We start from the raw sequence: 15039 nt of genomic DNA, 5'->3' as shown, positions 1-15039 counted from the left end.
ACAAAACGCCTCTGCCTCTCCCTTCTTTGTCAAACCTGGTCAAAGTTAGGACTTGAGCTTTTTTTGGAGGATCTGGGGAGGAATGGGGAGTGGGGAATTGGCCGCCCAAGTCCTTACAGCCGTCACGTGCAACAGTATTTCCATCTCCAACGTCAGTCCAATTCCTATTAATGCTTTGCTTTTTATGGATAGCTAAAGATGTTGTAGAAGATAGGGGTTGAGGCTACCAATCCGAAGTATTTTAATTTTAACATGGTGACTTCTGATAAATAAAAGGATAACCTTTCTGGGTTCTTAGGAGCAAAGGAGATAATGGCTGCGGAATTGCTCTACAGCATAACGTATTCGAATTTTGTTAGGTCATTAATAAATAATGCAATTATTTTATCGCATTTTCAATATCCCGAAGGGCATTAGGGTTCAAACCGAGCCAATCCTGACTCTGATTATACTATCTGCCAAAACCTTTGTTCCTTTCACAGCTAAGGATTTTTATAAAAATGGATTCAGAGGGTCTGCTGAAATAAATTTTTTAAAAAATTTTCAGCCCGTAAACCAAAACAAAAACATCTGTCCTAGAATGTCATCAGGAACAAACCAGAAAATTGTGAAGATCTGATCTTGATACTGGCTTATGTTGTCTCTTGTTAAGCTTTCGCTTCTTTGCATTATTCATTACCATTCAATTAATTTTTGTATAGCCATACAGGTAGGATTATTACTAAGTGCCTACCGTGTACCAAGAATAGTTCTAAGTCTTGAGAATACAGCACTAATAAGGCAAACTCCCTGCTCAAATGGAATAGAGCCAACTAATGAAAAATCGATAAAATAGAGATTAAAGAGAGATCCTTAGTTGCGTTTAAAATCTTAGTTTTTAACTTCCAGGCTGGCACAGTCTATTAAAAAAAAAGGATTTGTATTGAATGCCATCTATACTGCAAGTGATACAGAGATTGTACTGATCACTTTCTACACTCAAAGTATATAATCAGGTAGAGTTAATACAATAAAAACAGAAATCTGAAATGTAAAACAAAAAAATACCGTGGGCAGTTACATAGCAAAGGAGGAACGAATCACAGCTGTGGTAATGTGGGACAACGCAGTGTGCAAGTTATTTAACACAAAGCCTCAACAATACACGTTATTATTGTAGCATGTTTTAGGGAAATAATTCTTGTTGTCGAACTGCAAGTATGGGTATAGCTAAGAGATACTCAGAAGGCTGGTCGTGATAAACAATGCATGTATAAAAGAGTAGGCAGAAATAAGCCTGGAAAGGTAAATTATAGTAGAAAACCAGGTCAAGAAGTTGACTTTATATCAGAGAAATTACATATAAAACAAGCATCGCTACACAGACAACCATTTACCAGCTATATGTGGATAGTGAGTGATTGGACCCCAAAAGGAAGACTGATAGGAGGGGCATTTCAGAAACAAACTCCGTGTAACTTAGCAACTGCCTAAATAAGAGTGGGGGTCTGTAAAGCATAGAGTGAATGCAGATGGTGAACACACAAATGAAATTAGTATTATTATTATGATACCATAGTTTTTAACTTGACTTACTGGTAGTGCTAAAAACACATAAAAGTCCACAAAAAGAGCAGGATAAGGATGGGATAGGGAATTTTCTTATTCTGTTGTCTTTTTCCAAGTGTTTCTTTAGATTTTCTAGACATTTAATCATATCACCTACATTAGATATCATTTTGCCTTTTCTTTTCCAATTATTATATTTCCAATTGTTTATTCATTTCAATTGCTAATATTTCCAACATGATATTCAGTCAGACGGGGACAACTGATGTCTTTTTGTTCCTGATTTGAGCAGGAAATTTTCTTTCATTTCTCCATCAAGTAAGATGTTGGGTTTGAGGTGGAAATGTGTGTGTGTGTGTGTGTGTGTGTGTGTGTATGTGTGTATACATGTATCGTTATATAATATATATTGCATATTGATAGGAAATATCTATTAATTTCTATTATATTGGGAAATTTTAAAAAATATAAAAAAGTGCTAAATTGTTTTCAGATGCATTTTCCCTATCTTTGAAGGTGGTAATATAATTTTTCTCCTCTACTTATTTTATGGCTTATATGAATAGATTTTATAATATTGACCCACTAAGCATTCCTGGAATAAACCCCACTTGGTCATGATGAATCCGTTTTTAATATGCTCTTGGGCTTTCTTTGTTAATTTTGTTTTTTTGTTTGTTTGTTTTTTAGTTTTTGTCATCAAAATTCATAGTGAAACTGATGTGTTTTTCTTTTTTGATTGTAATATACTCAAATTAGAAAATATATATTTCTAATATAACAAAGAAAAAAGTTTTCCTTAGTTTTCTATGCACTGGGATAGTTTAAGTAGCATTTGGATCTGGTCTTTAAAAATTTGGTAGAAATTCCCAAGGGAGTCTATTGTTCTATTTTTATTGTTAATTCTATGTATACTTGTGCTTTCTACCTTTTTCATGTATTGTTTTAATTAGTATTTTTCTTTGTTGGTTTTTAACTTCTGCATTTACTAATTAACCCTACTGTTCTGTTTTCTAACTCATTAGTTTTTGTTTTTAACATTATCAACTTTTTTCATTCCACTTTTATTAGCTTTGGAAATTGGATATTTCGTTGTTATATTTTTCATGTTTATTGTTATGGTAACTGCTTTAGCTGTATCCTAAAATTTCTGACTATGAATTTCCAAGAGAAAGTGCCCTTTTTACTTTTTATTGCTTTAAATTAATGTCTGATTTTAAATTATGTAGTCAGAGAATGCTGTTTGTATATTTCTATTCTTTGGATTATTGAGGTCTTCTTTGTGGCTTAAAATGTCACTTTTGTAAAAATTCAACATGCAACTTGAAAGAAGGTATTTCCTCTTAATAGTATATAGAATTTGATAGATATCTATGAGATCTGCCTTATTGATTAGGTTATTTATTTCTTTCACATCTGTAGTAATATTAGTTATCTTCATTTTCTTGGATTCTGAGAGATCTGTTAAAAATTTCCAATATTAATGTGTTTTGTCTGTTTATTCTCACATCTCCTATAGTTTCTCCTTTACAAAAATTGTTGATATATTATTTGGTAAGCAAGTATTAATAATAGGCACATTTTCATTATGAATGGTAGTCTTCAACATTATAACGTGTTGTTTTATTTTTAATGCTTTTTGATGCAAATACTACTAGTCAAACACTGAGGGTGTACTGAAGGAAACTGAGGCTGTTGTTTATCTTAAATAGTATTACAGACCTTAAATTAATACATAGCATTTTTAAACTAAATGTCTTGTACTCTTTAATGATTTCAACTCAGAACCTAATGCCAGTAATGGGGGGAGCAATTGGCATGCTTTGTCAGCACTTGAGTAAATAGTGACCAGTTGGGGAAGACATGCCTAACAGTATTTCCGAAGGATAGAAAGAAACCTAGAATAAATGTAAAGTTTTGATCTTCATATTTGCAAATAATTATTCTTCTGTTGTAGCAGAATGAGCCACTGACAAAAACTCCTCAGACACCCAGTTAAAGAAGGAAGGAGTTTATTTGGCCGGGAGCGTCGGCAAGACTCCTGTCTCAAGAGCCGAGCTCTCCAAGTGAGCAATTCCTGTCCCTTTTAAGGGCTCACAACTCTAAGGGGGTCCACGTGAGAGGGTAGTGATCGATTGAGCAAGCAGGGGGTATGTGACAGGGGCTGCGTGCACCGGTGGTCAGTGAGAACAGACCAGAAGTTTTACAATGCAGTCAGGGGTCGATCTTTAACTACCAGGCTTAGGTCAGGCAGGCCCAGGCCTGGTTTCAGTCTGGTTCCTTGGTTTTGGGTCTGGTCCCTAGGCGCCAGGCTACCTGCCTTTAGTTTCACTTCTCTTTCCTTTTCTGAGTATAAAACAATATGAGAGGGTCTGTCTCTCTTCTCTCACTGTAACATCAAGCTAGGAAGAGGTAAGAACAACAAATCACTTTATGAGGAAATCTTTAAATAAAGCTGTGTGCACAGGGACAGATAATGCTGTTTAAAAAGAGGATAAACTTAAAAGACATAATAAAAGCCTTCTTTTTTTTTGAGACAGAATTTCACTCTTGTTGCCCAGGCTGGAGTGCAATGGCGTGATCTCGGCTTACTGCAACCTCTGCCTCCTGGGTTCTAGCAATTCTCCTGCCTCAGCCTCCCAAGTAGCTGGGATTACAGGCACCTGCCACCATGCCCAGCTATTTTTTTGTATTTTTTTGTGGAGACAGTGTTTCAACTTGTTGGCCAGGCTGGTCTTGAACTCCTGACCTCAGGTGATCTGCCTGCCAAGGCCTCCCAAAGTGCTGGGATTACAGGCATAAGCCACCACACCCAGCCAATAAAAGCATTCTAATTACATATGGTGTTATTGGGGATATCCAAAGAGCACGAAGCACCAAGCTCCCCAAGGAAGTTCCTGCAATGGAGCATGTTATAGATCTAGCACATTAAGGACTCGTGGTTTTCAGAAAGCGACTATGAATTATATTGTCCACCATAGAGAGTGGGAATCTAGTCTTGTTCATTTTTCTGTCCCTTTCAGTGCCCAGGACACTGAGCCTTGCACACAGTAGATGGGCAAAACAATTCTTATTGAATTGAGATAACTTGAAATCATAGATCATGATATTTTTGAAAGAATTCTCATGGAAAGCATACATGTCACACACAGGCAACAAACAGTTAAAGTGTAAATGGGTAAAATGGTAAAGTGTAAAGCTAAGTTGAATATGTAGGCCAAGGACAAATTGTAAAAGGCTTGAGTGCCAGGCTAATAAGTTTGATCATAATTCAGGAGACACTAACGAACTTTTGAGGATTTTAGATCAGTTGAGTGTCATAACCATGTAGGCTCTCAGTAAATGAGAGGGATGAGACTGCCACTTTGTAGACTAGGCCAGAAGTTATTGCAGTAGGTTTTTGTTATGGTTGTTGTTTTGAAGATACTTGCGAGATCACTTGGACTCGGGAAGGGGAACATCGCACACCGGGGCCTATTATGGGGAGGGGGGAGGGAGGAGGGATTGCATTGGGAGTTATACCTGATGTAAATGACGAGTAGTTGGGTGCTGACGAGTTGATGGGTGCAGCACAGCAACATGGCACAAGTATACATATGTAACAAACCTGCACGTTATGCACATGTACCCTAGAACTTAAAGTATAATAATAATAATAATAAAAAGAAGATACTTGCTTGGTTAATCGAAGGATTTATAATCACTCGAGACTGGTAAGTAGACTATTCCAATGTGATAATTCCAGGAGTGCTAACTTTTTTTTTTTCATCTTTAAAGAGATTCACAAAATTCCAGTTTGTGAATCTCTTTAAAGATGAAAAAAAAAAGTTCCTAAGGAAAACAAGTTTTTCTCTAGCATGTACCCAAATTCCAGGCTCCCAGAAGGAAATCTGGGACATTGTGTGAAGGTGTTTGGCATAAACCACATTGTGGACAGTTAGTCACAGTAAACCAGTCTTATCACTCAGGAAAGTGTGGGTAACTGTTTACCAGTCACGTTCCCAGACACCAGCCAAGGGCCAACCTTGCTTACAGGTCTTTCTAAGGATCGGTATCTCAGGCCTGTTGCAGTAGTTTAAAATCGTTGCTTTCAGGTCATTTTATTTCTGTTGAAAGCTTTTTAAAGAATGATTCCTATGGCACATAAGAAAATTTAAGAATATATTTTAATTTTTATTACAGTATATTTCCTTCATTTATTTTCCTTTTTTTAATATTAAGTTTGCCTACTCAGCTCAGATTCATTCAAACAGAACTATTTTATTCACTCAGTAGACCATGGAGAACTTATAAAAAGCCCATTGTCCGCCACAGACCTCTAAGTATAGTATTTCTCCAAGCAGCTTCTCTTCCTTTGTTTTGTTGTCCCATCACTGTCACTCTTTTGCATCTTGGCTTTTCACTGCAGTTCTTCATTCCCATCTCAGGCCCTCCTTTCTCAGACTTGCTATTTGAACCTAGCTGTTGAACCATGTTTCTAGCCCACCTGTAGGCACTTGACCCTGAGCTTGCTTGAGCAGTTAGCACATGTATTCGTAGCTGCCTGGCCCATGTGCACGTGTCAGAATCATTTATTGAGCTTCCTTAAGAGCAGAACCAGATAGGATACCAGAGATCACTGGTTTCTGAGAATCTATACCTCACCCTCCCAAGGAAAATGGACAAGAAGCCCTTCCATATTCTCTAGATAATCAAGGACATCCAAAAGTTACTGGGATTCTTTGAATAGTTTTAGCAGTTGATATTCAGCTTCTCTGCTTATATTATCTGGACAACTATACTGTTTAGGAAAGTGAGAGAGTTTGCTTGGCTCCTTGTGAAGCCTGTATGTAGCATTCTCATAGTTAACAAAGCTAGTAAATTTTTCTGTCTTCTTGGCCTTTTCTGACTCACCCACAAACCCACTGCTGAAATTATATCTGTAATATGCTATCGTGAACATCTGGTCTTCAGAGAACCCAGGTTCTAATTTGTATCACTGCATTTTCATTCTAAAGAAACTAGTCCCAGCTGAGGTTAATGGACCTGTGAAATCACTACCAATATAAACGCTGGCTTAGGGAAATACCTGCTACTTGAAGTGCGGCTAATCCCCATTTATGATACACTGAGACAACTAAAGCTCTAGAATAAGTAAGATCCAGAAATTAAGGTCCTGTGTGGTGAGTTAATTATTTTACGTGAGTTTTTTTTTTTTTTTTTTTTTTTTTTTTATGATAGGAAAGTTTCTGGATTCCCATTTGCAAACAAAAGCAGCTATATCTGAAAAGGAAACAAAGAGGGAAAATTATGGTGGGAACTGTGTAGAAAAGAGTTAACGTAACACACCTGAGACTTCTATTCTTAAAAAAGACCTGCTTGCAAGGTTGGCCCTTGGCTGGTGTTGGAGAACTTGGCTGATAAACAGTTTCCTACACTGATATAAAAATTTCCCTAACTGATAAGAATGGCCTAAACTGTTTCTAGAAACAATGTGGTTTGTGTTAAACACCTACCTTCCTTCTGGGAGGCTGGAATTTTGGTATGTGTTAGGCAAAGGGTGCTTACCACCCCTCAATGAAAACCTTGAACACTGGTTAATGAGCTCTCCTGGTTGATAACTTCACACAAATCTGTTACTGGAGGAACTGAGCACATCCTGTGTGACTCCATTAGGACTCTTGGAAGTGTGTGCCTGGTTTCTTCCAAACTTCTCATGCTCCTTTTCCCTTTGGTGATTTTGTTGTATATCCTTTAACTGTAATATGCCTAACTGTGAATATGATCATATATATTTAATCCTATGAGCCCTTCTTGTGGGTTGGTCTTGAGAACCCTAAACACAAGGGCTATCTCCCATTTCATACATTTGCATATTCAGAATGTCTTAAGGATTTCTGCAGAGTCTAGGGAAACTCAGCCCCATTCTTTTCTGTAACGGGAGGGGTTTCATTATTGTTATTTTTTTATCCTAAGTCCTGTTAGTCATCTCAGTCTTTTGTTCTGGATGCTATACTGCTCACACATTTTGACCTGCTGTACCTCAGTTTTATTCTGCCTGACACTCAGAATCCTTGTCTCTGCCCTCTAGTTCCCAGTTACCATCTCAGGCTCTACCTGTCATGTTAACTCACATGGACCCATTTCCCTAGGTTCTTGACCTTGAGTTGTTTAATAGCTGCTCAGTCTTGATTTTCAGCGTTCTGCTTGCACGCATATACCCAGAATTGCGTGGAGAATGCTTTCACCTCTTGTTCTTAACCATTGAGGCACTCAGTGTCTTCATCAGCATTTCTGACCTCCATGTAAAGGGAATAAATCAGGCAAAATCCACTATTGAAGGTCTGTTCTTTCTGTGGACCTGTTGCTACTTTCATGCTCCTTATTTATGTATATAAAGCTGAACAGAATTTAAAATCAGTATATGAAAGAGCAGGTTAGATGAGCCGTGCACATGTTTTTATTACTGAGAATGCCTACAGAGTTAAAAATTCATATGCAACTCTATTATTCCATTTGGTAACTTAAAAAAAAAATAAGGAAATGTCCGAATTTTTCATGGTTTCCTTTGAAAATTCTATTCTGGAAAAACAATGTTTTAAAAGAATTCATTTGTTTTAGCTTCTGGGTGCTGGAGAATATGGTTTTTTCTTTTTTTTTTTTTTTCCGTATTACACTCCGGGAACCCTTTTATTGGAAGAAAGTAGAAAGTACCATTCAAGTGATAAGGATATACTACTAAAACTGAAATATTTGAAGCAAAAATTCTGCTTCGGTGAGTGGGTAGGGAAGAAAAGAACTCATTACCTGGCATGCAATCTGGTCATAGATGCCAAGAAAATGATCTTGTGCACACTGATTTTATCATTTAGACAGGCAAGATTCAGTACCCAAGAGTGGTGCAGGGCAGTTGTAATTTTGGCAGTAATCAGCATCTGAGGTAAGTTATGCGTGAAACCTGCAGATATCTTTCTGCATTTATGTCATTCATTCGTGTGAGACATGCTTCACTGTAAGTTACCATATTTAGAAGATGGTCAGTTTTGCGACAGTTTTCCTGGAGGTGATTCCAAATGATTCTTGACATGATTATCCTCAGAACAAAAACAGTAAATCAACCATTTCTTCCTTATTTTCTCAAACAGGGATAAAGAAGAAATAACCTTTAGTTGACCCACCGGTTACATTTCTCCATTTTCAGTGTTCATTGAGCCATTGGATATCAGTGTGAATACAGAGCAGTACATACATGACACTTGCACTTCTCTGTTTAACACCTTAGAGTTTACTTGCAGTCCTTCTACCAAGCCAAGAATCAGTATTTTTAAGGCAGGAATCATTTTTTTTGTATGTTACATAATATAAAAGTTATTTAAAGGTCTAGGGAGAGAGTTGTTAGAATAAAACACATAGATGATGGAGATCTGGAAATACATCTCGACCATTTCCATTCGGTCTTACAGAAATCATTATTAGTAAATCTTTTCTGCAAGGTTGCGTTTTCTGGGCACATAACCTTGACGTATTATATGCTCTGATTGGGCTTAATTTTCTGATCACAAGTGAAGAACCCAGTGTTGAGAAACTTAACAATAGAGACAATATCCAGGCATTAGGCAAGTGAAGGCTAATGTGTGTCCATGCAGGGTATAGGTATTAGTACGTACTCTGGGCAAGACTCCCAGGGCAGTAAGTTGAATAACCTGGCTGAATTTAGAAGTAGAGACCATGGCAGACTCTCAGTTCAATATAAGGTGGGGATAACACTAATGGGAAAGAAAAGTTGCACTGTATGAGCACACGTGGCTACTCACTAAGGAGACTAGAGGAGCAAAGCTGTCATAACTGGGCTCCTGGATTGCAGTGAATGATCGTTAATTAATTATGCTGAACTCTAGAGCATGAGGGCATTCATGCTGTTGATATCTGCCTTGTTATAGTCAGGATAGACTAAACAGCTAGAAAATTGAAGCTTTAGTTAGAGGGAGACGTCAGGAAGTCATGGATCGTAACCATCAGAAGCTGGGAAACAGAGGACCAGGGGGAGATGATATCGGGGTGGGAGGGCAGAGATTAAATGCCTACTTTTATTTCCATTTTAAGACAAAGTATCCATGATTAGGTGAGGTGAGTGAATTAAATCTCAAAAATTTTAAAAATAGAGATATTTATACATCTAAAAAATACTCATACTAATAAAAAGATGAGTTGCTTTTAACCCTCCCAATTATTCTGTGAACTTCATCAAATTTTAAAAATGTATTTTTGATCTGTGTGTGTGTAAATGTTTAGTTACTCTATAATTCAGTAAGTAACATCTAAATGCAAATGATAATTTAAAATGTTTTAAATTCAGATAATTTCCTATTATTGAACCATTCCAACGATTCATTCTGTATAACATAGAGCAGCTTGTAGTATAACCCTTGGCCCACTGATTAAATACATTCTTTTTCTGCTTGCATTATATAAACTATCTGTCATAATACCTGGAATAGTGTAGGAACTCAATAAATGATACCTAATTAGTATCGCCATTGCTAAAAGTAAAAAAAAAAGTCTAAACAAAGTTTTTGAAAGTAAAGACTTATATATTTTACCGGTGATCAATGCCATGGTTATACTTTTTTTCCCAAGCACCTTATGTAGTAATTAATCACATTGAGATACAATGGAGAACTGAGATAAATAATACAGTCATGCATTGGTTAACAACAAAGATATGTTATGACAACTGCATCATCAGGCAATTCCATCATTGTGTAAACATGATAGAGGGTTCTTGCAGAAACCTAGATGCATAGCCTAACATATCTAGCCTATATGGTATGGCCTATTGCTCCTAGGTTGCAAACCTGTACAGCATGTGACTGTACTCAATATTGTAGGCAACACTAACACAATGGTAAGTATCTGTGTATCTACATATCTAAACATAGAAAAGGTACAGTAAGAATACAGTATTATATATGTAATCTTATATATTACATGTATGCAGTCTGTCCTTGACTGAAACATTTGTGGCATATGACTGTAATTAAAACTTAATGTCCTAGGTATATAAACAAACAGTATATGAGACAGAAAAGACATCAGAAGTACACCTCAACATGGAATGTAATGACTTTAGAGATTACCTGTAGATATAAACATATTATTTAAATTATTTCCTATTACCTGAAGTTTAAAAAAATGACAGGTTTTGGGGCTTTGGGAAGAGGGTATAAAAAGGAAAACTTACCAAGAAACATGCCCTCAGGAAGAAAACTGTGTGCTTAAAAGCTAGACGTGAATGGGATTGCCATCTGCAGATGAGAAGGCAAGACCTCCAGTGTTTGGGAAGACATCACTTCAGTATTGTAATGTGACAGAAGAGACTGAGAACGACCCTAGTCACATTTATGTAGTCACCACTCCTGTGGTATCTGAGGGAAAGCAACAGCACAACCACCTGTGCTGCAGCTGTGACTGTCACCTGGGCACTCAGCTCTGCAGTCCTTCCTTTACCAAGCTATAGCTCTAAGTAGTCCAGTATTCAACTTTGAGGTCAAATTTGAGGTCACACCAAAACTATAAAATAGATCTTGATATAGTTGAAATAATGAGTAGTATATGACAAAATCCTGCAGAATAAAGGAGAAAATGACTCCCCAAACTGTCCTTCATTACTTCATGTGGCTTTAATGCTACTTTAAGGAGAGGTGATCTCTTTGAATGAGAAAGGCTTATTAGTCAAACATCATTTTTATGATAGCTACCATTTACTTACACACCTACTGTGTGCCAAGCATCATGCTAGCCATTTTGTTTCATTCACTAGGTATACAACAAAGTACAAAACAAATCTAGACCCAAAGGGCATGGCTCACAGCCTAGCAGAGGAGATAAACTTCAAGCAAGTAACAAATGATTCAAAATTACAATAAAGGCTATAAAGGAAAAGAAGAAGTTACTAAGACAAATTATAACAGAGATTGAGTGTGTAGGGCACCTATAGGAATTTCATTAAGATGCTTTCAGCTACAAGGAAAAGAAACTCTGAACCAAAGTGGCCTGCACAATAAAGAAGTTTCTTCTCTTGGCAGCTCATGGAGAGCTAGAGCAGGTTTTGCAGTTGGTGGTTTCAGTGGCTAAACCATATTATCAGGTGCCTGGGTTCTTGTGTTGGCTCTGCTGCCCACAGTATCAATTTCCTTTTAAGCCTGACTCTTTGTTTGGTTATAAGAAGTCTAAAAAAAATTGGGTGTTTGTTTTTCTCTCACTTAAAGAGTTGCAACTAGGATTTCTTGTCTTCTTGTTCATGTCCAGCAGGAGAGGGAAAGAGGAGTATGCTAGGACTAAGTCCTTCCCTTCGGGCTAATTGGTGCACCATGGCAGAAGGACTGCTAGTTGTGCACCGAGATCCATGATCCTACGTTTTTAGTGGGGCACAGAGCCACCGGGAGCAAAGATTACATTTCCCAGCTTTCCTAAGAACCAGGTGTGGCCTTTTGACTCTTTTGGTAATAGAGGTAAGTGGAAGTGGTTTCTGGGCTATAGTCTTACAAGGAAGGGGTGTACCCTTCCCTGTCCCTTCTTGCTTCCTGCTGCTGCAACGTGAATATGATCTGAAGATCTATAGCCACATGTGAAGATAACAAGGCAATATGGACCCTGAGTGCTTGACAGCTATAACACCATCCCGACCCCTGGCTATCTCCTTCTTTTAAATGAGGGAGAGAAATGAATTTCTGTTTCATTCAAACCACTAATTAGGAGAGTTTTCTGCCATGTGAAGCTCCAAACTAATATATTTTCCTTAAGTCATTGCCCAGACAAGGTTGGATGCAGTGGAACACACCTGTAATCTCAGTGCTTTCCGAGGCTGAAGCAGGAGGATCACTTGAGCCCACAAGTTTGAGGCTGCAGTGAGCTATGATGGCACCACTGTACGCCAACCTGAGCAACAGAGCGAGACCCTGTCTCTAAAAACTAAAGTTGTTAGTAGACAGAGGAATGCCACAGCTGACCGACTTCTTCCTGTCAGTATTCTTCACTGGACTAAGGTTGTAGTTACAGAGTTTCTAAGTGATGGAAGTTGTGTGAGGGATGGCTGGACAAAATCCAGGTACCACTGAGAAAAAAGTAGGGAAGGGTTGCTGTGTAACTGGCCTACAGAGTGTGACCACTACAGAGATTATTAGTTAACCAGGCAAAGAGAGAAGAGCTGAACAAGATAGACTGAAAGTGTGTATTGGGTCCCTGAGCAGGAATGAGCTTAGAGGTGGATATGTTCAAAGAACTGAAAGAAAGCAGGATCAATGAATGGGGAAAATTTAACAAGATGTGGTAAGATGATGCAGGGCCTTCATTTATCGCCAAGGTAACTGTATATACATGTTTGCCCAGAACTGTCCTAGTTTAACCATATTTTCCTGGAAAAATTGTAATAGCACACTCCCTTTCACTTCAAAAAATGTCCTGGATTGGTGAATAAATTATAGCATCATACCACAAAGATAGTCGTTGTTAAGGAATTTGAACTGTATTCTGAATACCGTGGGAAGTAGTCTTTGTCCTTATTTTGTATTAGTGTGGAAAGCGGATATCTTATTGTCTCAAACTTTATCATCTAGCTACTCTCTCATTTCTTTCCCTAGGTGAACCTTAGAAAGTTCTTCCTGAATTGGGTCCAAAGGTTATCCAGCCTCAAAAGAACAGATAAAAGCCTATTTCTGCCTTTTCTGAGTCACGTGATGTTCTCTACAAGATGGCTTCTCTCTGCCTGAACTTCTCATCCAGCAATCCAGTTAGGCTGTAAGCAATCTTGCTATGTTGTTATAAACTATGCTCTGTGTATTAAATATTCTTGCTTATGGCACTTCTTTTCAAATCTTTTCTAACTTATTTTGACTGATCTTATAGCCATCCAGTCTGCTGAAAATCTGCCAGCTGCTTTGTGACCTTGAGCAAGTTTCTGAACCTTTCCTGGGCCTCTTTTCTTATTTGTAAAATTGAGCTACCATGGACTGAGTGGCTTAAACAACAGAAATTAATTTGCCACATTTCTAGAAGTCCAAGATCAAGATGCCCTCAGGACTGGTTTCTAGTGAGGCCTCACTTCCTGGTTTGTGGAGGGCTGCCTTCTCACTGAATCCTCAGAGGGCCTTTTCTCCATATGCACTCAGAGAGAGAGAGGCCTCATGTCTCTTCCTTGTCTTATGAGGACACCAGTCATACTGGATTAAGACTCACTCTTACTGAGCGTGGTGGCTCACGCCTGTAATCCCAGCACTTTGGAGGCCGAGGCAGGCGGATCATGAGGTCAGGAGTTTGAGACCAGCCAGTTGGAGACCAACCCGGCTAACATGGTGAAACCCCATCTCGACTAAAAATACAAAAATTAGCTGGGCATGGTGGCACATGCCTGTAGTCCCAGCTACTCGGGAGGCTGAGGCAGGAGAATTGCTTGAACTCGGGAGGTGGAGGTTGCAGGTCAGCTGAGATCATACCACTGCATTCTAGCCTGGGTGACAGAGTGAGACTCCATCTCAGAAAAAAGAAAAAAAAAAAAAGACTCACTTTTGTGACTCACTTAACCTATACTACCTTTTTATAGGCCATACTCCAAATACAATCACACTGAGGGTTAGAGCTTTAACATGAACTGGGGGGAGTGGGGACACAGTTCAGTTGATAACAGAGTATTATGAGTAATAAATGAGAAACTGCATGAAAAGCACTTTTAGAGTTTTATATTCTTTATTTCTATATATAAGATACTCATTGGAGAATTAAAATAGCATTTAACTATATTACAAGTGCAGCTACTATTTAAAACCTAAAGATGATGAATAAGATGAATATAATTTATAATAAAATAGCAAAATTGCATATATCTTAACTGTCTACGAGAAAAAAAAAAAACTTGCAATATGAGTTGGTTGCTTTATTATGCCAGAGTGTAGGGGGATATACTTTATACAAAATGACTCGGAAGAAAACAGTATGTTTGACACAAGGAATACTAAGTATATTTGAAAGAATAATCTAATACAATAATGTGTGATTATTGTCATTATCTGTTAATTCAGAAAAGAAAAATAACTTAATTTTTAGTGCCTTCACCACAGCCGACACAGTTATGATCTATTCAGTCTTGCTATTTTATCATAAACTAGATTCATCTTATACATCGTCTCTAGGTTGTAAATCGTAACAACATGAGCAACAGCTCGTGGACGCTAACGTGCAGAGCTAGGTGGCACTCCATCATATTTAATCACAACTCCTGATTTTCTTGAAACCTAAGAATTTCACAGAGAGGAACTTGAATCTTGCCCATAATTGTGGTTTATAGACAGTAAGAAGGAGATGTTGATGAAAGTTGTAGCCAGAGAGAACAAGGATCCTGACAGGGCAGAAAATGCCACTTTAAGTGAAGTACTGAGCACAGACACTACCACCACCTCCCACCCTGGCCTGAGACAGGAGAAAGCTATGGATATGGAAAGCCTTTTAAAAAATGACAGA

Source organism: Macaca fascicularis, chromosome 5 (assembly GCF_037993035.2).
Source record: "Macaca fascicularis isolate 582-1 chromosome 5, T2T-MFA8v1.1".
NCBI lineage: Eukaryota > Metazoa > Chordata > Mammalia > Primates > Cercopithecidae > Macaca > Macaca fascicularis.
Note: the sequence above shows the minus strand (reverse complement) of the source record.